This window comes from Mus musculus, chromosome 4 (assembly GCF_000001635.26).
Source record: "Mus musculus strain C57BL/6J chromosome 4, GRCm38.p6 C57BL/6J".
Taxonomy (NCBI): Eukaryota; Metazoa; Chordata; class Mammalia; order Rodentia; family Muridae; genus Mus; species Mus musculus.
In genome coordinates this window covers 55419953-55443043 of record NC_000070.6, presented here as the reverse complement: position 1 = coordinate 55443043, position 23091 = coordinate 55419953, and positions in this window count along the sequence as shown.

Here is a 23091-nt window from a genome sequence, read left to right as displayed (position 1 = left end):
GATAGAGGCCTGACTGGTGACTTATGCCTGATTCCAGCTGTAGGGAAGTTGAGGCAGGACGGAGTATGGCTGTGAGTTCAAAGCTAGCTGGGGCTAGATAACAAAACTGTCTCCGAGGACTAAAACAGAAAGCAGAGAGCAAGTATGGGCGCCTACTTTGTAGGGGCTGGGTGGTGAGAAAGGCCGTGTGGCACTTTGTCAGATCCCTGCTTATGGTTTGCTCTGTCCCTTTGTTCCTTTGACACGTGTACTTTCTTCCTTCCGAAGTGAGCCAGGGTCTTCAACAGCCTCTAAGCTTATGGTGAATCAGGGTCAGTGGGTCCAGTATATTGCCCTGCCATTTCAGCTTTTCTGTCCTAAAGCTACAGTGTCTCCTCTCATACCTCAGACATCCTGACATCCTTCAGTCCACCTTGTCCTCATCTGCACCACATGAAGCCCATCTCTCTCTACTGCCGAACGCCCCCTAATTTGCCTGCACACCCCACTTTCCCTCTCCTCATCCCTCCGTCTCACCGGTTTCCTTCCAGGCACCTATTTCGTTGACGCACCTCATTCTCTGTCACTCCACTCCTTCCAGGACAGAAACATCCCATGCCTCCATCCTGACATAAGTCTCCTTTCCCCTCGCCCTGACCTTTGTGGCTTTCCTTCTCTTCCCTGCCAAATGAATTCAACAAATAGTCCTCTCACGCTGTCTGCACTGCCTCACCTCCCACGCATGCTCAGCCCACGGCAATCTCGTTTCCTCCTGACTTCGTCACTGAAACCACCTTGACAAAGGCTCCTTTAGCTGAACCCAGTGGGTGCGCTTCGGTCTTTATCTTAGTGTACCTCTCTAGCAGACTTTCAGGTTAAGCATCCTTTTCTTCGCGCGGCCACTTCCCGGGGTTTTCTCACCTTGCTCTCCTGATCCTCCTCCTCCTCCCATTTCCAGTTTTCTGCTCTGTGGGAACACTTTAATTTGGACTTTCCCCCTGCATGCTTAGCCCCGGATATGAAGAGAGCTGAGAGATCACTTCACAGAGTGGGACATGAACACAGGCTTCCGCTAATGCCATTGCTCACTGGGAGTTAAAATGACCCCCAGTGTCCTGTTTAACCAAGAGCCTGCTGAACCCGGCTTGGAGGTGCCTCATCATTTAGATGTCACCTGCTCTGCAGCATCGGATAAATGACAACTCCAGTCTATTGACTATGGTTGAAAGCGGGGGACGAATTGGTTTATGCTCCCTCCCTTCACAGCCCCCACTTGTTTTTTGAGAACATTGCTCCAACAATTCCCTCGCTGTCCTCTCACCTGGGACCACAGCCATCAGTCAGCCAGCAGGATGCTAGGCTCGAGTCTTTGAAAGAGCATCTCCTGTCCTTGTCTCTGTGCCCTTGCACAAGTCCTTATCACTAGTGACTTCTGAGCCACAAAATTCACAGGCAGGTTCTCAGGCTTCCCACTCTGTGCCCTGTAGTATATAGGGTATACTTACTCACTGTGGACTCACTTGGTAATACCTCCTTCCTCTCTCATGCTCTCTCCCTTCTCACCTCTCAGGTCCTCTTTCTCCCTTGTTTCACCCTCACTGATAAGTCCTTCCTCGTCTCTCTCTTCTCCTCCTTTCTACTGGCATTCAGTCCTCAGTAATGTTAGTTTTCTTACTACCTTGAAACCAATAATTCTCAGATTCTAGATCCCTCTATATTTTGGTTTTCAACCTTCCTAATGATGGACCCTTTAATACAGTTCCTTGTGTTGTGGTGACCCCCCCCCCAACTGTAAAATTATTTCTTGCTACTTTGTAATTTTGCTACTGTTGTGAATTGTAATGGAAATATTTGTGTTTTCCAATGATCATAGGTGACCCCTGTTAAAGGTTGTTGGACCACCCAAAGGAGTCACAACCCATAGGTCTCAACATTACTCTGTAGTCTTTTGACATCTCTCTTGGGCATCTGATAGACACTTCAAGTTCAGCAAGACCAAAATGAAGCCAATCTGCTTCACCCAGGGAACTCTTGATTTCAGATGAAGGGAGCCCCTCTCTCCCATGTACTCAAGCTAAAAACTGTGTGTTGTGGTTTGAATGGGAAGCGTCCCACATGGACTCATAAGTCTCAACACTTGGTCTCCAGTTGATGGTGCTGTTTGGGAATATTATGGCACTCTTAGGAGGTACAGCCTAGCTGGAGGTGATAGAGCCTAGTGAGGAAACTCCCACTCAATTCCCAATTCGGCATACACCCAAAAAATCATGAAGGACCATCTTGATGTAATTACACAAGGTCGTTTAATTATGGAGCTCAGGACTGACATGCATCCCACACCGGAGATAATGGATGTCGGCCACGAGGCTCGAAAGCTAGGGGTTTTTATGGGGTAAGGGGCTTAGGGGTGTGGAATTCAGCATAGTGACACACTATTGGCTTATTCAAGCATCAGCAGAAAAATTACATGTACGTGCAGGGTGTCAGAGTTCTGTGAGTTGTTGACTCAGTTCAGATAGCCCTGTTATGTCCTCACATTCCTCCTTATCTTATGGTGAAGATGTTCCCAGGAATGTTTTAACTACGGGGCATACCCAGGTTTGTTTTTCTTTTTCTCAGCCCCAGGCAGCCTCTAGGCTCACAAACAACCAGCAATTTCTGAGTACTTTATATGACTTACAGGTCTTGAAATTTCATCTTTCTTTCAGAGGAAGACCAATGGGAGCAGACATTGAGGTTTTATAGACCAGCCCCACTTCCTGTCCACTTTCTGCTTCCTGACTGCATGCACAGGTGACCAGGACATCACTGCCATATCACCTCACTGTAAACCCAATGAACTCTCCGTAAGCTGTTTCTCATCAGTGTTTGGTCACAGGGGCAAGAAAAGAAACTAGCCTACCTTGGATCATCTTTGGCGCCTCTCTACCTTCTCAGCCTCCATATTCAGTTGATTAGGAAGTGCCAGAATCCATCTGGAAAGCAAGCTTTCCTGCTGCCTTCATATATCTCTCTTGAGTTGTAGAGTAGCCTCTTACCCTCCTGATTGCATGTTTGCATCCTGCCGAGTTTGATCCCCAAGCTGAATATGAATGAACTTTTTAAGGCATGCATCACCTAAGGCCACATTTTCCTTGAAACCCAGAATTGTTCCCTGTTCCACTCGGAGTAAGATTGTGGCCTCCATAATCTGTTTCCAGTTCCCTGTACATCCCTTGATGTGGCCTCCCTCTGTTCTTCTTCCACTTGCTCTACCCCACACACCTTGGATCTTTCTGCTCTCTTTTGCAGGATATTTGATCATACTGTGAACCCTGGGGTTGTGTTATTTACTGAAAAAGCCTGCTCCTAGGTCAGGTGTGGCTAAACCCTTAGCACACACCTTTACTCTCTCTAGTGGGAATACAGACATGTATACAGACTAAGGAGTACACATCTTTAATCCCAAACAACGAAAGTAAAGTTAGTTTGTAGATCAAAGCACCATGTTTGAAGGTGAGGGGCAGACAAAGTGGCAAGTCAGAGAAAGATTTGACAGGAAGAGAGATTAAGCTAGACACAGGTGAAGACAAAATGAGCCAAAGAATGAGAAGAAACCAGAAGATTAAAACATATTGCTAAAGATAAATGTTAGGCCAAGAACAATTCAGTCAGAGGCTAAGAAAGAAACCAGATTGAATCAGTCAGTTAGGAGAAGAGTTTGAGCCAGAACAGCTTATTTGACCATCTAGCCAGAGATCAGAAAGAGTTAGAAAGGTTGAGCTTGTTCAGCAGGAAGTCTCAGAAGTTACAAACATTCTAGGCCTAGATTAGATTGTATGGAGGCTGGAAGCTTCCAGGACTAGGGCTGGGTTGGCAGACAGAGGCAGTGAGCCTCCAAGACGACAGTTACATCAGGAGAATAAAAGTTGCTTTTACAGCTCTCTGGTTTGTGTGTCATGCTTACACCTCGACCTTTCCTTCTCAACCAACAGCCTCCTGGCCTGCATTGCCCTCTATAACAAAGTCTCATTCTGACCACCTCACTGACGATTGCAGCCTGCCTCTCCTGCACTGCCTCCTCACCATGCTCAACTCTTTAAAGATTACAATCATCCAAGTGTGATGACACATTCTATAGTCCCAGGACTTAAGTAGGATGAGTTCAAGCTCCAGGGCAGACTAGGTAACACAGTTAGACCCTATCATAAAAAGCAACTTAGCATTTTGTGTGTGTGTGTGTGTGTGTGTGTGTGTGTGTGTGTGTGTGTGTGTATGACATTTGTTTTATTTTATGTATATAATTATTTTATCAGCATGAATATATGTGCATTATGTGTGTGCCTGGTGCCTGCAGATTCCAGAAGAGGCCATCAGATCCACTGGAACTGGAGTGATGAACAGTTACTAGCCACCATGTAGATACTGGGAACCAAATTCAAGACCTCTAGACGAACAACCAATGTTCTTAACCACTGAGAAGTCTCTCCAACCCCAACTTACTTTTAATATAAAAGATTACTTATTTCTAGTTTTCTTAGTTTCGTCATATTTGATTATTGGTTATTTATATTCTGCTCTGTAATACATTATCTTTGTGTCTCATCTGTTTTCTTTCCTTTTTAAAATTATTTTTATTAATTATGTTTTAAGATTCCATTTTGTCTCCATCTTTAATCTAAGAACGATTAGATTTATTCGTTTTTTTTTTTCGTATGTGTGAGTGTTTCGCTGTATAAAAGTATGTGCAACGCTTGTATGCCTATTGCTCTCAGAGATCAAAGGAGGATGTCAGATCTCCTGAAGCTAGGGCTATAGATGATTATAAATGTCCATGTGGGTGCCAGGAATTGAACCTTGTTCCTTTGGGAAAACAACAAGTGCTCTTAACCACTGAGCATCTCCAGCCCCACAATCTTTGATTTACTAGCTCTGACCCTTTATTGTGATAGCTTAGTGTTCAGTTTAAGATTTATAGTGTGTATCTTTGAAGCTTGGTTATGAAACAATTTGGTGTGATTTCCATCATCTGGCTCACTGATAAGGATCATACACAGCTAGCTAGTGATCTGAGTTAAATCTCTGGAATCCACACAAATGTGGAAGGAGAGAACTCACTCCACAAAATTGTCTTCTGACCTCCACACAGACACATACACAGACACACACACAGACACACACACAGACACACACACAGACACACACAGACACACACACACACAGTGTATGTGAGCACTCATCAGTTTTTTAGTTTGTTTTAGGCTGTCTTCCATATTTGAGCTAGATTTTGATTGTGAATGCTCATTTCTGATTGAGACATCTGTGTCATGCTCCCTAAGGCCCAGGGAACATCATGGAGGAGGGAGAGGAAAAACTGGAAACCCTGGAGATGGAGTGAATCACTGTGGTGCTGCCTTCTGGGAGCCTCCTGTCGCCATCTCCCCAGCCTGGGGATTACAGATGTGTGCACCTGGATTTGCTTTGTGCACACTAAGACCCGAATGCGGGTCCTCAGGATTGCACAGCAAACACTTTATTGATTGAACCGTCTCCTCAGCACCAAGATCTTAGTTTTGTAAGATCAACTTTTATGTATCAACTTTTTATGGACTCACAGAACTTCTTCTAGAAGCTCAGAGTGCCCAGCCCTCTCTGTAATTTTACAAAGCTACAATGAAAACAAATGCCCAGGAGAGCAATGGTATGATCTCAGCTTCTGGGAGGTGAAGGCAGAAAGACAGAGGATTCGAGGATCAAGTTCTAGGCCAGCCTGAGCTACACAGTGAGAACCTGTCTCAAAAAAATATTACCAAGTTAACAAACTGCCAAGTAAGGTATTCACAATCCCTTACCCTGACAAATACACCTTGGACAGAATGAAAAATATCCAAATGCTAGAGTTTGGGAAAAAAAATATCAAAGATGGCTGAAATCAATTCCTCTGTCTAGTTGCTGTGATGATGAATAAGCAATAATTAAATGGTTAACAGAAAGGGGATATACATATTTCCTAGGTTAACAGAAAGGGGATATACATATTTCCTAATCCATCATGTATTTATCTTGTATAGTACTTTGATATCTATTCTCTAAAGTTGGCAGGGTTTGATTCATTTGCCTTTATTTCAACAAACTTGGCTTCAGATACTAAAGATGCCAGGGGAAGTGAAAGAGTCAGAAAGAAAGTTAGAAGCTAGGAGAGCAAATAGACACATACAGAACAGGGCTATGGAAATGTAGGAATCTTAAATGTAACTCGAGCTGTTAGGTCCCATCAGTTAGTCACTATTTAGGGTGTCTTATAGATTGAATTTTGATATTGAATGATCTGTCCTAATTGAGACATCTATATCACACCCTCTACCCCCAGGGAACATCATAGAAAAGGGAGAGGAAAGGCTAAGTGCTGGAGGATGGAGCTCTGCATGCTGGTTGCTGGATGTGGAGTGACTGTCACAATCACGAGCACACAACAGCTGTGGCTACCTGTATAAGACTTGCATGGCTATGGCATGCGTGAGCATGTGCACGCATGTGCACACATGTATACACACACATACACACACAGAGATAGAATCAGAGACATAGAGATATAGACATAGTCATACAGACGGAGATAAGCACAGAGAGGAACAGGAGTTATGAAAAAGAGAACCGCGGGGCGTGGTGGCGCACGCCTTTAATCCCAGTACTTGGGAGGCAGAGGCAGGCAGATTTCTGAGTTCGATGCCAGCCTGGTCTACAGAGTGAGTTCCAGGACAGAGAAACCCTCAGAGGTGGATAAGAGGGTAGATGGTTGGTTATTAGAATGTCAATATAGGGCTGGTGAGATGGCTCAGTGGGTAAGAGCACCCGACTGCTCTTCCAAAGGTCCAGAGTTCAAATCCCAGCAACCACATGGTGGCTCACAACCATCCGCAACAAGATCCTCTTCTGGAGTGTCTGAAGACAGCAACAGTGTACTTACATATATTAATAAATAAATCTTTAAAAAAAAAAAAAAAAAAAGAATGTCAATATACCTCATGCATGTATGTCGTTGTGTCCTAGTTAGGGTTTCTATTGCTGCAATGAAACACCATGACCAAAAGCAAGTTAGGGAGGAAAGGGTTTATTTGGCTTATATTTTCATAGCACTGTTCATCATCAAAGGAAGTCAGGACAGGAATTCAAACAGGGCAGGAACCTGGAGTCAGGAGCTAATATAGAAACCATGGAGGGATGCTGCTTGCTCCTCATGGCTGGCTCAGCCTGCTTTCTTATAGAACCCAGGATCACCAGCCCAGAGTAGCATCCCCCACAATGGGGTGGGAGTGGGCCTCCCCCCATCAATCACTAATTGAGAAAATGCTCTACAGGTTTACGTACAGCCTGATCTTACAGAGGCGTTTTCTAAATTGATGTTCTCTCCGCTCAGACAACTCTAGCATGTGTCAAGTTGACATAAATCTATCTAACATAGATTATCAAAACTAAACTAAAAATACAGAGGAAAAAAATTATATTTTACATTATTTACAAATAGTGTGTGTAGAATTCCATTAATTAGAACTATAAAACACAGAACACAGAAATATCATCTAGAATCTTCTCACCCTAAGAGAACCACTATAAATACTACTTACTAGTTTCCCCCCCACACACACACATTTTATGTACCCATACATGCAAATGTATTTATGTTTATTGGATAGAAATGTAACCTCAATAAGTAGCTCAGACTGGCTCCGAATTAAAAATCTTCCTGCCCCTGCCCCCTGCCTCCTGAAATTACAAATATTTACCACTAGGCCTGTCAGCTTTTTACAGAATAGATTTCTCTCTCTCTCTTTCTTCCTTCCTTCCTTCCTTCCTTCCTTCCTTCCTTCCTTCCTTCCTTCCTTCCTTCCTTCCTCTCTCTCTCTCTCTCTCTCTCTCTCTCTCTCTCTCTCTCTCTCTCTCTCTCTCTCTCTCTCTCTCTTTTTCTTTCTTTCTTTCCTTCTTGTTGTTGTTTTTCAAGACATGGTTTTTCTGTGTAGCCCTAGCTATCCTGGAACTCACTCTGTAGACCAGGCTGGCCTCAAACTCAGAAATCCTCCTGCCTCTGCCAGGGCTAGGATTAAAGGCCTGTGCCAGCACTGCCCGGCTACAAAATAGATTTCTAAGTTTATTCTTTGACAATTTCATACAAGTATAGAGTGCAACTTGATCATCTCCATCCTAATCCTCACTCCTACTCCCCTCACCATCCCAAAGGTTTCTCCCTCCCACTTTCATTTCTTCTTTAAAACAACTAGAACTAACAAACAAACAGAACCTGAGTCTAATTAGTGCTGCCTGCATGCACTTGTGTGGGGAACCATCCAGAAAAGAGCATATGCAACATGCCAGTAGCCACAGCCCTGAAGAAAAACTACTCCCCTTCCCATTTTCTCTTTATCAATTGCCAATAGCTCCTGAGCTGGGACAGAGCCTTCTCCATCCCCCCACCATCCATGCTGAGATGTTGGCAGGCTCGACCTTGCAGTAACCACAGCTGCTGTGAGCTCATGAGGGCAACGATCACATCGTGTCCAGAAGGCAGTGTTTCACAGTGCTCATCTCTATGCTCGAGCTCTTCCTGTCCTTTCATCTCCTTCTCTCCGTGATGAGCCTTGGGGGTCAGGTGGTTCCTAAATGTTCTACTTAAGGACCAGCACTCTACAGTCAGTTACGTTCAACACTTGGATCAGTATTAATTCTTGCATTGACTGCTGCCTGCTCCAAAAAGAAAGACTGGGAACAGCACTAACATATGGGCACAAATATAGCTATCTATTTGATAGTCAGCTGGATGAGGTAATGGTGACGCATGACATTAATCCTACAACTTGGGAGGCAGTGGCAGGCAGATCTCTGAGTTTGAGGCACTCTGATCTACAGGGTGAGTTCCAGGACAACCAAGGTTATACAGAGAAACCCTGTCTTTTTTTTTTTAAGATTTATTTATTATTATTCATTAGTACACTGTAGCTGTCTTCAGATGCACCAGAAGAGGGCGTCAGATCTCATTATAGATGGTTGCGAGCTACCATGTGGTTGCTGGGATTTGAACTCAGGACCTTCGGAAAAGCAGTCAGTGCTCTTAACCGCTGAGCCATCTCACCAGCCCCCGAGAAACCCTGTCTTGAAAAATAATAAATAAACAAACACATGCATACATACATACATACATACATACATACATACATACATACATATCGGTTTGACAAGCATGTCCATTTAGCAAACAAAAGTTTGCCACCTCCCTGAGCCACGGGCTTTTAACCAGGCCTACAGTATGAGGCACAAATTCTCCCTTGTGGATCAGGCCTCAAACCCAATCAGAAAGTGGTTAGTTACTTACAGTCATGCCTTTTCCACCAACAGGCACACTTTGCTTGCCAGGTCACTATTACAACATAAGGGTACCCTGTTGGTTAAATCCCGCTTCCTGCACCATGAAAGGAGCCAGCAGGGAGGACATTTTCAAGTCATAGGTTTCGAAAATCATCAACACTATCCATTCCCATCTCTCATGAGCAGCTTCCCAACTCCACCCATAGTAACTGAATACCTACAACCACAAGGCGGGAAGGCATGTTTCCTCCACTCCCCATCCACATGCCAACACAGTTCATTGCCTATAGCTTTAGACTGTCAGACTGTGTTTTATAAGGAAGTCCCACTCATTCCTACCAACACCTTGTCCTAGTTTGCATTCTGTGATAAGTACCACAACCAAAAGGGTTGTGGAGGGAAAGATCTATTCCATTTTACACATCCAGACCTTCATCCATCACTGAGGGAAGTCTGAGAAAAAACTCAAGGTAGGAACCTGAAGTTAAGAACTGAAGCAGAGGGGCTGGTGAGATGGCTCAGTGGGTAAGAGCACCCGACTGCTCTTCCAAAGGTCCGGAGTTCAAATCCCAGCAACCACATGGTGGCTCACAACCATCTGTAACAAGATCTGATGCCCTCTTCTGGAGTGTCTGAAGACAGTCATATACTTACAGTGTACTTACATATAATAAATAAAAAAAAAAAAAAAAAAAAGAACTGAAGCAGAGACCATGGAAATATGCTGCTTTCTGTCTTGCTTCCTCTGGTTCATGCTCACCCAGCTTCCTCATATAACCCAAGACTACTGGTTTTATAAGGGGTGACACCACCCACAGTGGTCTGGACCCTCCTATATGGTACTGGCTGGAGTTATCACAGAGAAAGGAGCCTCCCTTAAGGAAATGCCTCCATGAGATCCAGCTGTAAGGCATTTTCTCAGTTGGTGATCAAGGGGGCAGGGCCCATTGTGGGTGGTGCCATCCCTGGGCTGGTAGTCTTGGGTTCTATAAAAGAGCAGGCTGAGCAAGCCCAGTCGAGCCAGTAAGTAACATCCCTCCATGGCCTCTACATCAGCTCCTGCTTCCTGACCTGCTTGAGTTCCAGTCCTCACTTCCTTCAGTGATGAACGGTAATGTGGAAGTGTAAGCTGAATAAACCCTTTCCTCCCCAACTTGCTTCTTGGTCATGATGTTTGTGCAGGAATAGAAACCCTGACCAAGACATATATCAATCAACCATCTCACAAACAACCACAGGCAAATCTGAACAACCCTTCAGTTGCGACTTCCTCTTCCCACGGGGTGCTTAGCTACATGAAGCTGACAATAAAATCTAACCAGAACAGGTATCTCCCAGAAGCCCTGCAAATGCCTCAGAAGGACTCCTGTTCCTCCAGGGCTGCTTAATGTTATATAGGGGTCCATCCTGCTTTCTCTAAGTCCTTTAATCCTGGAAAAGAAGGCAGAGTACATTTCCTTACCACCTGATAAAGATAAATGGGCAGCAGGGAGATGGGGGGCAGATAGTGAGATGACTCAGTGGACAAAGGTGCTTGATGCCAAGCCTCGAGACCTGAGTTTGAACCTCCAAATCCACGTAGTGGAAGGAGATAACTACCTCATGCAAACTGTCCTCTGACCTCTACATATGCACCATAGTACATACATATATGTTCCCCATACCATATATATATAATTTTTTCAACATAGTATTTTTTATTGACTTTTGGGGAATTTCATACAACCACTCCTATCATACTTGTTTCCCATTCCTCCTAAATCCACACTCCTACCAAGCCCAGTTTGTGTTGACCATATACTCATTGGAGCATGGTCAAACTCGCAGTGGTTAGGCCTGTAAAAGTAACAGAGCACACTGCACCCCTCCACTCCCTCCAGAAGCCATCAACTGGGAAGAGCTACACTTCAGCATCCCATCACAATTTTTAAGGACTATCTGCCCTGTCTACACTACTTCTTTTTGCGGGGAAGGAGTTGTTGTAGAATCCTTCAATGTCTCTCGTTCTCAACTGTGAGTCTGCAGTCATCCACACCATTGCAAGAGAAGCTTTTTTGCCTATAACAGCCAGCAACAACACAAATCATGGACTTCCACATGGATTCTGGTGGCAGAATGGACCACAGACTTCAACACAGCTCCAAGCCACAGTACGGACCACAGACATCAACATAGCCCAGACTATGGGGGTCTTTTGAGGAGGCCCAATCCAGTAAATGAACTGCTCTCCATCCTGGACATCCTGTCATTGCTCAGAGACAGGGTGATTGACTGGGCGGCTGGGCGGCAGTGTCTGGGGGTGGAGCCAGGCTGCTGCACACGACACCACCCTGCTGACCCTATGTAGCAACAGCATGCTCCCAGTCCATCACAGCCACACTCAGACACCTGTTGCCATTACTGCCTAGATCTAGTTCCACCTCTCCTCACTCCACTTGCAAATGCTGCTCCATTCTGCCACCTTTCCCACCTCTCCATGGCACATTCAGTCACTGAAGTGACACTGCACACTGCAGTGTGTCACACAGTATTTTTTTTTCCCAAACAGCTTTACATGCAAATATTATTGTAATGAGTTATTGGAGTGGTCGAAGGTTTCTGAGTCATCGTAAATACTTGACTATTTTGTCCAGAGTCAGGGTAATCTTGTGGCCAGGCAGGGTAACCTGGGGTTAATAGCAAGAGCCAGAGAGAGAGAGAGAGAGACAGAGACAGAGACACAGAGAGAGACAGAGACAGAGTCAGACAGAGACAGACAGAGACAGACAGACAGACAGACAGACAGACAGAGATTCCTAGCTGTGGGTCTCTGTATTTGTTCCCACTTGCTGCAGGAGGGCATCACTAGTTGGTGTAATAAGTCTGGGAGAATAGAGCCTAAAAAAATGAGGCAGACTAAAGTCACCTCCAATAACCACCTTTATTTAGAGCATCATACAATTTATATTATGAGAGTTAGCAAGGTCACTCGAGCAAAGTTCACATGAGTTCACGCAGTGTAGAATCACAAGGGCAAGGCTTGCCTGGAAAAGAGCAAGGTCATAAAAGCAAAATTCACATGACTTCCAAGTATATTCAGACTCAAAGGACAGGAGACTAGAACACATTGTTGAATAACAAGAGTAAAATAATGGGCAATCTAAAGCAAACTCACTCCTATTTTCTCCACCCGGGAGGGGCAAGAGTGCACCAAGAACAAACCCAAGTTAGGAGGAACAGAGATCACAAGATTCCTGTCTTGTTTTCCTGAGTTTTCTCACAAGCTCTCCGAATTCTCTTCCCACAGCTCCATTCTCAGATCTTGTTCTGACACAGAAGAAGCCTCTCCCATGATGACTGAATAGGGCACCAACGTATGAGGGTCTTAGTTGGGGTTACTACTGCTGTGAAGAAACCCATGACTGGAAGCAGGATGGAAAGGAAAGGGTTTATTTGGCTTAAACTTCCACATCGAAGGAAGTCAGGACAGGAACTCAAACACATCAATAACCTAGAGGCAGGAGTTAATGCAGAGGCCATGGAGGTGTGCTACTTAAAGGCTTGCTCCCCAGGGCTTGCTCAGTCTGCTTTTTATAAAACCCAGGAGCTAGGGATGGTACCACCCACAATGGGCTGTGTATCCTCTGATCAATCATGAAGAAAATGCCCTATAGGCTTGCCTACAGCCGACCTTATGGAAGCACTTTTTAAAAGATTTATTTATTTATTTTATGTATGTGAGTACACTGTTACTCTCTTCAGATACACCAGAAGAGGGCATTGGATCCCATTACAGATGGTTGGGAGCCACCATGTGGTTGCTGGGAATTGAACTCAGGACCTCTGGAAGAGCAATGCTCTTAACCACTGAGCCATCTCTCCAGCCCCTGGAAGCTCCTTACTCTCAAATGACCTTGCTTTATGTAAGTTTACATAAAACCATCCAGCATCATGAGTATACAGAGTATCATCCAAAGATATTTTATTCTTTTTTTTTTTTTTTTTTTTTTTGGTTTTTCAAGACAGGGTTTCTCTGTATAGCCCGGGCTGTCCTGGAACTCACTCTGTAGACCAGGCTGGCCTCGAACTCAGAAATCCGCCTGCCTCTGCCTCCCAAGTGCTGGGATTAAAGGCGTGTGCCACTACGCCCGGCTGACATTTTATTCTTAATTTTTTTAAGATCACAATAAATTGGTTTTACCTAAGTCTCAGGACTACCTAGTCTCTAGTTCTTGGTCAATCAAGCTGGGTCAGGTTTTGGTTCCATCTCATGGAGTGGGCCTTAAGTCAAATCAGACATTGGTTGGTTATTTCCACAAGTTCTGTGCCACCACTGCCCTAACCTATTTTGCAGGCAGGACAGATTATACATCAGAGATTTTGTGGCTTCTTGGTGTCTACTTTTCTCTTTTGGTAGCCTGAAGAGTACTCTTCTTTACCAAAGACACTAAGACTTGGGGGTGAAGGGTCTTTTTTAGGCGCCAGCTTGACCTCTCTATGTTCAGTGAGTTGTGTGGGTGTTGTCTTCAGCAGTGGGGCCTTGCTGTCAGTTCATGGAGAGCAACCTACTGTATTGACCACAAGCTGGGTTGTTTGGGGATTTCCATGAAACTTCCTTGGCCAACACCTCCTTTTGATGTAACCCAGTCCTGCTACTGGAAGCTTTGCTTGGTGACAAGAGATGGCCAGTTGAGACTCATTATCTGGAAACTTCATTTGGACCACTTGCATATAATTTAGAAAATTTTAACTACACTAGGTTTCCATTTGACCCCTCAAATGCTCCTCAATTCTAAATCTCCCTCAACCTCTGTCTCCTCCTGTTTCCTACCTGATTCTCCCATTCCTACCCACCCAACCCCCAGTTCACCCATAAGATCTATTCTTTTTTCTTATCCCAGTGTGTCCCTCCCCCATCTTTTTCTCTATACCTAACTCCTCTAGGTCTACAGATTGTGTAGCTTGTTTATCACCTATTAATGGCTAATGTCCACATATAAGCAAATATGCACCATACTAATCTTTCTGGGTCTGGGTTTTTTTCCCTCAGGGTGGTTTTTCTAATTCTTACTCATAAGTTTTATGATCTAATTTTTTTTCTTTCTTTCTTTTCTTTTCTTTTCTTTTCTTTTCTTTTCTTTTCTTTTCTTTTCTTTTCTTTTCTGAGACAGGGTTTCTCTGTACAGCCCTGGCTGTCCTGGAACTCACTCTGTAGATCGGGCTGGCTTTGAACTCAGAAATCCACCTGCCTCTGCTTCCCAAGTGCTAGGATTAAAGGCATGCGCCACCACTGCCTGGCTATGATGTAATTTTTTTTTAATAGCTGAGTAACACTAAGTGTAAAGGTACCGCATTCTCTTTATCTGTTCTTCTGTTGAGAGACATGTAAGTTGTTTTCAATGTCTGGCTATTATGAATAGAGCAGCAGTGAACATGGTTGAGCAAGTGTCTCTGTGGTAGGATGAAGCATCCTTTGGGTGTATGCCCAAGAGTGATAACAGCTAGATCTTGAAGTCTTTCTGAGGAGCCACAGTACTCATTTTCATAGTGGCCGTACAAGTTTGCACTCCCACCAGCAAAGGATGAGTGTTCCCCTGGCTCCACATCCTCACCAGCATGGGCTGTTACTTGTGATGCTGATCTTAGTCATTCTGACAGGTATAAGATGAAATCTCCAAATAATTTTCATTTGCATTTCCCTGATGGCTAAGGGTGTTGAACATTTCATTAAGTGCTTCTTAGCCATTTGAGATTCTTCTGTTGAGAATTTTGTTTAGATCTGTACCCATTTTTAAATTGGGTTGTTTTCTTGATATCTAGTTTCTTGAGTTCTTTATATATTTTGGATATTACTCTTCTATCAAATCTGGAGTTTGTAAAAGCCTTTTCCTAAGCCAGGTGATGGTGGTGCACGCCTTTAATCCCAGCATTCAGCAGGCAGAGGCAGTTGGATTTCTGAGTTTCTGGTCTACAGAGCAAGTTCCAATATAGCCAGGGCTACACAGAAAAACCCTGTTTCAAAACAACAACAACAACAAAACCTTTTCCTACTCTGTAGGATGCTGTTTTGTCCAAATGATGGGATCTTTTGCCTTACAGAAGATTTTCAATTTCATGAGGCTCCATTTATTAAGTGTTGATCTTAGTGCCTGGGCTATCAGTGTTCTGTTCAGAAAGTCTTATCCTGTGCCAATGAGTTCAAGGCCATCCCCTACTTTGTCTTCAATCAGGTTCAATGTATCTCAATTTATGCTGAGGACTTTGATCCAATTGGAGTTGAGTTTTGTGCAGGGTGATAAGTATGGATCTATTTGCAGTCTTCTCCTTGTAGACATCCAGTTTGACCAGCACCATTTGTTGGAGATGTTCTTTCTTTCTTTTATTTTTCCAGTGTGTTCCTGGCTTCTTTATCAAAGATTGGGTGTCCATAGGTATGTGGATTTATGTCTGGGTCTTCAATTTGATCCCATTGATCAACATGTCTGTTTTTATGTCCATACCATGATGCCTTTGTGACTAGATTTGTAGTACAGCTTGAAGTCAGGGACATTGAGACCTATAGTAATTTTTTTACTGTTCAGGATTGTTTTAGCTATCCTGGATTTTTTTGTTTTTCTATATGAAGCTAAGAATTTTCCATTCAAGATCTATGAAGAATTACCATAGTAAGTGCTTACATGGGCATCAGGATACAAACCCAGGTTCTCACACTTGCCTAGCAAGTGCCCCTTACCCACTGTGCCACCACCCTAGCTCCTGATTAACACTTTAAACTAGTAAATTGTTTTTTGTTTTGCTTTTTATTTTTGTTTTTATTTTGTTTCGTTCTGGCTTGATTTGGTTTGGTTTTATGAGACAGGGTTTCTCTGTGTAGACCAGGCTGGCCTCCAATTCATAGAGATCCACTTGCCTCTTCCTCCCAAGCGCTGGGGATCAAAGGCACGCACTACCAGCACCTGGCTTAAAACCTTTAGTTTTCTCCCTTGCCCCTCACAGGCAAAACCTAGACTTGCTCATCTTTTGGTCTGAGCCAGTTCTGTGTATAAACCAGTTACCATCAGAGCTGAAGGTGAAAGGATGAACAGTCAGAGGAATGAGGAGGAAAAGAAATGAAGAGGAAGAGGAAGAAGGAAGAAGAGGAGGAGAAGGAGGCAGACCAGCAGGAAGGAACAAAGAACAGCCCTTGTGAGTATAGCTGGGATTTTCCCCAAATCATGACTTCCCTCCAGTGACTGGATGTAGCAGGTGTCCCAGAGCAGGTGTGGGGAGAGATAAGCTAACAGAGATAAGAAAGACCCTGGCACTGTTAAACTGAAGACAAGATTGGCTTGGGGCTTACTGGGCGGGGGTTTTCCAAGATGAGAACCAAAGCCGACTGAGTTACAACCTCTGTCAAGCAAAAAAGGAGAGAGTCCTCTCAGTGCCTCACAGATGATTGACAGGAGCGGAATCGTTGTTCTCAGTAGAACTTGTCTGCTTCTCAGTTCCCAGTTCCAAGTTTTCCTTACAGCTATTCGTTCCCTGGATTTACCAGCCTACCCTTCCTGTGGTTAGAAGAATTTCAGATAAACATGATCTCATGGAATTGAAAGTGGAAACACTTAGGGATGTTGAACTATAAAACCAGGAAAGTTTAGACTATGGAGAAAAAGGATGAGAACAAAAGAAAGAAAATGAGAGACACTTTGTTGTTGTTGTGGCCTGTCTGCAATATGGCAAATATGTCTGTAAGCTTCTTGTTAAAACTGGAAAGGGGAAGTCTCTAACCAACCAGAGGACATGGGGAGAGCAGCAATGTGGTGCCATGTACACACGGGTAGTATGTTACCAAGCTCACAGGCTGTGTTTCCTGCTCATTTTCATGAGGGCAAATATTCCCAAATGTGACTTGGTTCCCCCTGGACTTGACAGCCTGTAGGAAAGAGATGGGGTTACATTACAACAGCATTCATTCTTTCTCTTTAGTCTGTGTCTGTGATAGGCAAAATAATACAACATAAAAGTACCCATATCCTGGGGCTGGAGAAATGGCTTGGCGGTTAACAGCACTGAGTTCAATTCCCACCAACCAAATGGTGGCTCACAACCATCTATAATGGGATCTGATGCCCTCTTCTGGTGTGTGTGAAGGCAGCTATGGTATACTCATATACATTAAATAAATAAATAAATCTTTAAAAGAAAAAAATATCTGGGTCTGGGGAGATAGCTCAGTTGGTAAAGTGTTTGCCCTGCAACCATGACAACCTGAATTCAACCTCACAGAGCCATGTTTAGAAAAGAAAGAGCTGGGTATGCTGGTACACACTGTAATCCTAACCCTATAGGGAGACAAATGGATCCCTGGGGTTTGTCAGACAGCCAAGCATTGCCTATCAGGTGAGTTTCAGGCCAGTTCCAAACCTTGAGAAACTCTGAAGGAAAAAAAAAATAGAAGGGAAGGAAGAAGAGGAGGAGGAAGGAGGATGAAGAGGAGGGTGGGGAGGCTGGAAAGATGGTTCAGAGGCTGAGAGTGCTTGCTGCTATTGCAGATGACCTTCGCTCAATTCCTAGCGCCCATGTGCAATGTCTCATGACAGCCTGTCCTTCCAATTCCAGAGAATCTGGCACCCTTTTCTGACCTCCAAAGCCACTTGCATATACTTGCACATGAACACACGCATATACATAAACAACACATATGAACACACGCATATACATAAACAACAACACGTTTTTTTAAAAGATAGATGGCACCTGAGGTACAACACCTGAAGGTGGCTTCTAGCCTATAGGTGCATGTGCACACATATGCACACATACACACAAGTGTGCACAGACATGCACATGGGAACAAAAGAAAGAAACAAAGATATATCGACCTAATTCCTTGAACCTGTGAGAATATTAGGTTGCATGGCAGAAGAAGTTGGGGTTGCTAGTTATTCTTGAAATAAGAACGTTAGGACCATGAAGTTTGTTCAAGAGGTAAGGAAGCTTAGCTCCATGCATGATTAGCTGAACTCAATTCCTGAACCTGAATTACCTGAGTGGTAACAGGAGAAAACTGACTCTCACAAGTTGACCTCTGACCTCTTCATGCATGCACCCTAACACACAAATTAAATAAGTAAATATAAAAACAAAACAAAACAACAACAACAACAAAAACCCAAGTTTAGATATGAAGATTATTCTAGATTCTCTTGGTGACCCAAATAAAACCAACCACAGAGGTCTCCAAAGAGGGCAATGGGAAGATCAGAGTTTAAGAAGTCAGAGACAATGGACACAGAGGCCTGAATGATGTTAGCCACAAGATAAGAAATGTGGGAAGCCTCTGGGAACTGGGAAAGGGAAGAAAATGGATTCTTTCCTAGAGCCAAATAGGAAGCTAGCCCTAAAGACAGCTAGTTTTAGCCCAGAGACACAGGCGCGAGCTGACTTCAGAGCTGAAAGATTATGCATTCGCATTGGCTCAAACTACTGTGGCTTGTGGTCATTTGCTGCACCAGAGGTGGGAGGATTATAAAATACCTCCCCACTGGTAGAAGACTCCTCCTACCCACTCCTGGACAGATAGTGAAAGAACTCATACGTGGATCTACTTCACTTTCCATTTCAGAAGCATTGGTGATGTTTGATGACCGTGTGGCCATGGCCATTGTTGCCTGAGAGCTCCCACACCCCTCTCAATACACTACCCTGCAGGACACACAGAGCGTCAAGCCCCTTTGCCCTGCTGCCCTTGTCACATAAAGCCTCCCAGTCATCCATGGAGGAACAAGAGAAGGCTCATTGCCATGCTGTTCTTTGGCCATCTGCATCTCAGAGGAGGGCTTCTTCTATCCCTGCTCAGCCTCTGCAGCGTGAGCCCACAGTCCTGTCCCTTCAAATGACAGATTGGGAAGGGCTGGGATCTGCACAGGGGACCAAACTGTCTACACAGCTCAGCTGTGATGCTTTGAACTTGAACTGTGCTTCAAGGCTTGTGTTTGAACCCTTGTTCCTCAGCTGGGAGTGGCACTTTGAAAGGCTACAGAAGCTTTAGGAGATGAGGCCTCACTGGTGGAGGTAGGTCACAGAGGGCCAATCTTTAAAGCTTTTAGCCTAGCCCCTGCTTCTGATGCCCACTCTGCTCCCATGGTAATGTGTAAAAGGAACGTTTATTCACCTGATGTAATTATCATCTCCGAGGCTTACTGCTGAATAAGCTCACCCTTTCTAGTATTTTTGTTGTTGTTGTTGTTGTTGTTTTGTTTTTTTGTTTTTTTTTTTCTGAAACTGGCTGGCTGGTTCAACTCAACTGTTCTGGCTCAAACTCTTTCTCCAAGCTGACTCATTCAAGACTGATTCAATCTGGCTTCTCTCAGCTTCTCACTGAATTGCTCTGATTGGCTTCATACTAACTTTGACAATTTGTTCTAAGCTTTTGGTTCCTTTGAAAGATTCTCGAATTCCCGGCCAACGCACCAAATGAAAGACCCCCGAGGGGAGACCCTCTCTCAGACACTTAAGTCCCGGGACAGCCGCGTACCCAAGAAGACACTGAGACCATACAGGGGGGAGAACTGGGCAAGGAAAGTACAAGTTTACATCACTAGGGAGTTCTGCCAAGGGACAAGGGGTTCTGCCAAAGGATTCTACGTAACTAAGGAGTCATGTCCTATCAAGGAATCTACGTAACTAAGGAGTCATGTCCTATCAAGGAATCTACGTAACTAAGGAGTCATGTCCTATCATTTGGCAATGTACCCGGTTCATTTTGAGGTTGTTCTAGGAGGCCTTTATCTCAAAAATGTAGGGTGAGGAGTTTTGGGGTGAAGAAGAGTTCAGTAAAAATTTTTATTCTTCATTCCCCACTTCTTCTTGTAAGTAATTCTAATCTTAGAATTTCAGAAGTCTATATCTCTATGTGGAGAATACTGTATTTACTCTATCTTTAACATGGGAACAAAAACAGAATAAGGCGGATTAGTAAACAGAACTAGGCAGGGACCCTTCTAGTGAGGCTTGAGGGTCTCAGCATGACGCAGGTGTACGCAGATCAGATCTCTGGCTGGAACTGGTAAGATGTCCTTGGGGTACCCAGCTTGTTCACTGTAGCCAGTTGTGACCAGACTTCTTTCTGCACCACCTGTAAGCCTTTTAACTTAGTATACAGATCATTATTATAACAACATAGGTTTAAACACATTATTTAAGACAGTGATGGGCATAGGAGCCCCATAAAGGATCTTAAAAAGAGTAAAACCGAATCAAGAGGGAATATTCTCAGTTCTAAATAGGGCAAGGGGAAGGGGCACCAAGTAAGTCTGTGCCAGTCTCTAGGATTAATTTTGTCAAGGTCTGTTTAGAGTTTTATTCAGTATTTTTATCTGTCCTGAGTTCTGAGGTCTGTACACATAATACAATTTTTATTTGACCTCTAAATACTTGGCCACACCCTGGCTTACCTGGGCAACAAAGGCAGGACCATTATCTGACACTATTGCTTTTGGCACTCCGAACCTTGGAAAATTTTTAATAATCTTCTTGATGACTATCTGAGCAGTCTCAGTTTTATAAGAAAAAGCTTTTATCCATCTTGAGAACGTTCACAAAAACCAGAAGGTATTCATACACATATTTTAGTGAAGTCTATTTTTCAGTAGATGTCAGGTCTGTCTTCTCATGAGAGGACTAGTTTTTTTTCTTCAGTTTCTACTATTTTATACAGGGTTTCTTTTACCAGTCTTAATTTGTCTATAACTTGATAGTCTTCAGACTGTCAGGATCATTGCTCTTTAGGATGCCTGGGCGGTTGGATATGCCATCTGATTTTTTTTAGCCACAGCATCTTAGGTCTTTTTCTGCAGATGTCAACAGCTCTCTTTGTCTGTATATTGCTCTGTACAGTGGCAAGAGCATACCTGCTGTCCGTGTAGACTTTTCTTTTATCATTTATAGAGCTTGTATTAAAGCCACAAGTTTAGCTTTCTGGGCTGAAGTTCCTTTAGGGAGGCTGCTGGCCTAGATCACTTGCTTTCTGTCCACCACTGCACTGCTGTCCCCGCCTTCCGCTTACCTTTAACCTCCAGGCTACTGCCATCCGTGTACCAGCTCAAACTCTCAGGCCAAGGCTGATCTGATCCTTCAGATCATTTTGAGTATGAGTTTCTTCTGCTAGAATGTCAGCACAATGATGAGTAGGTGAAGTCTCAGGCAGTAGTGAGATTGAGGATAGCAGGGGGAGCGAAGGTCACTCGTTCAGTCAACAAAAAGCTCTGATAATGTGTCCATCGGTCAGGGGGATGGTTGGATAATGTTTTCAAGAGCGTTAGTCAGCCATCGGTCATGGGGGCTGAACCACACTTTCTAGGACATGTGCCAAGTTTTGTCTCAGAGTCAATTTATCTGCGTCCTTGACCAGAAGCCACTATGTGCAGACAAGCCATCCTACAGCCACCAGGTCTAATTTTTTATAAGTATGCCACAGGTCTTTTCCAGGGTCCCAATCTCTGAGTAAGAACTTCTTTGGCAATACCTTTGTTCTCAGTCACATCTAGGAGTCCCATAGCTGGGGACAACATTAGGGCAGTCTCAATAGCATCCAAGGCCATCCAAGATTGTTCTTTATTTTTATATACGAAGGGCTGTTTATCTCTTTAACTCAGCAAAACCTGGAATCCACAATCTGCAAAAGCCCGCAGTGCCCAGGAACTTTTTAGCTTGTTTTGCACTGGTCGGTGGAGGAGTATGAAACACAGTCTCTTTTTTTAGCTGCTTCAACAGGTAGGCCACCGGACTCTTCTAAGGACTCAGCTTCTGTGTTAGCACCCCTTTTGTTATCTCTTAAACACATTGATCTTTAGCCAAAAGCTTTCGTTTGTTGCCAGGTACTATCTAGGTTTTCTAATTTTCCTGACTTTTGTGGCCAGCATTTTATTTTTCTTATCTTTTTGTCTCACAGTACAGCTCTGATTCTGACTTTGGTCTCTGTCTTTGTCAGCCTCATGTTTCTTTAACTCTTCTTCTTGTCTGACTCTTATTACCTTGGTCAGATTGTTGGGACACTTTCTAGTCCCACAGAGACGAGACCCCCATCAGAGTCTGGCAGTTAGACTCACAGGTGCTCCTTACCTTGGACAGAAGCCCCAAGTGGGCGGATGCCTCCCTCACTGGAACTTGGAACAGACTCACTGCCAGCAGCTCAGGGTGGTGCCACCTTCTGAGATGAGGGAACTTTAGAGCAGAGACGGGAGTGCAGCTCTCACAGCTGGCTGCAACCGGCACTTATCTTAAAGTGAAAGCAGTTTTTCTGTTAACAAGAGACGGGATGGGAGGGACAGGGGAATGAGAAGCTGCCTGGGAACCTGCAGCGCTCTTGGCCGGCTACTCGAACAGCCTCCTCTTCTCTTTTTTTTTTTTCAGCAGCCACAGCATCCAGGCCACTGACTTCTCAGGGACCACTCCTCATTTGCTCCGGATTTCCGAGCTCATTTTTCCCTAGGCTCCAGGTCCATGGGCGGGACCACTGTGACCCGCTGGCTGCTCTCTGGAGTTGGAGTGGGAGGCAGGGCAGCTGAGGATCTGAAAGGAAGTGGTCAGCATAGGGATCTGACAGGATTTTTAGGCTTATTTCAGAAGGCATAACTTAAAAACAGTCGTCAGTCATCAGTCCAAGTCCGAACACAAAGAGACACAAAAGACACACACAGAAACCGTTTTTCAGGCAACCACTATAGAATCACAGTACCACAGAAATGACAAACACAAGCAAGACCAATACAGGGCATCTTACATGCGATTTCCAGAGAAGCTTACTGTCACTATGAC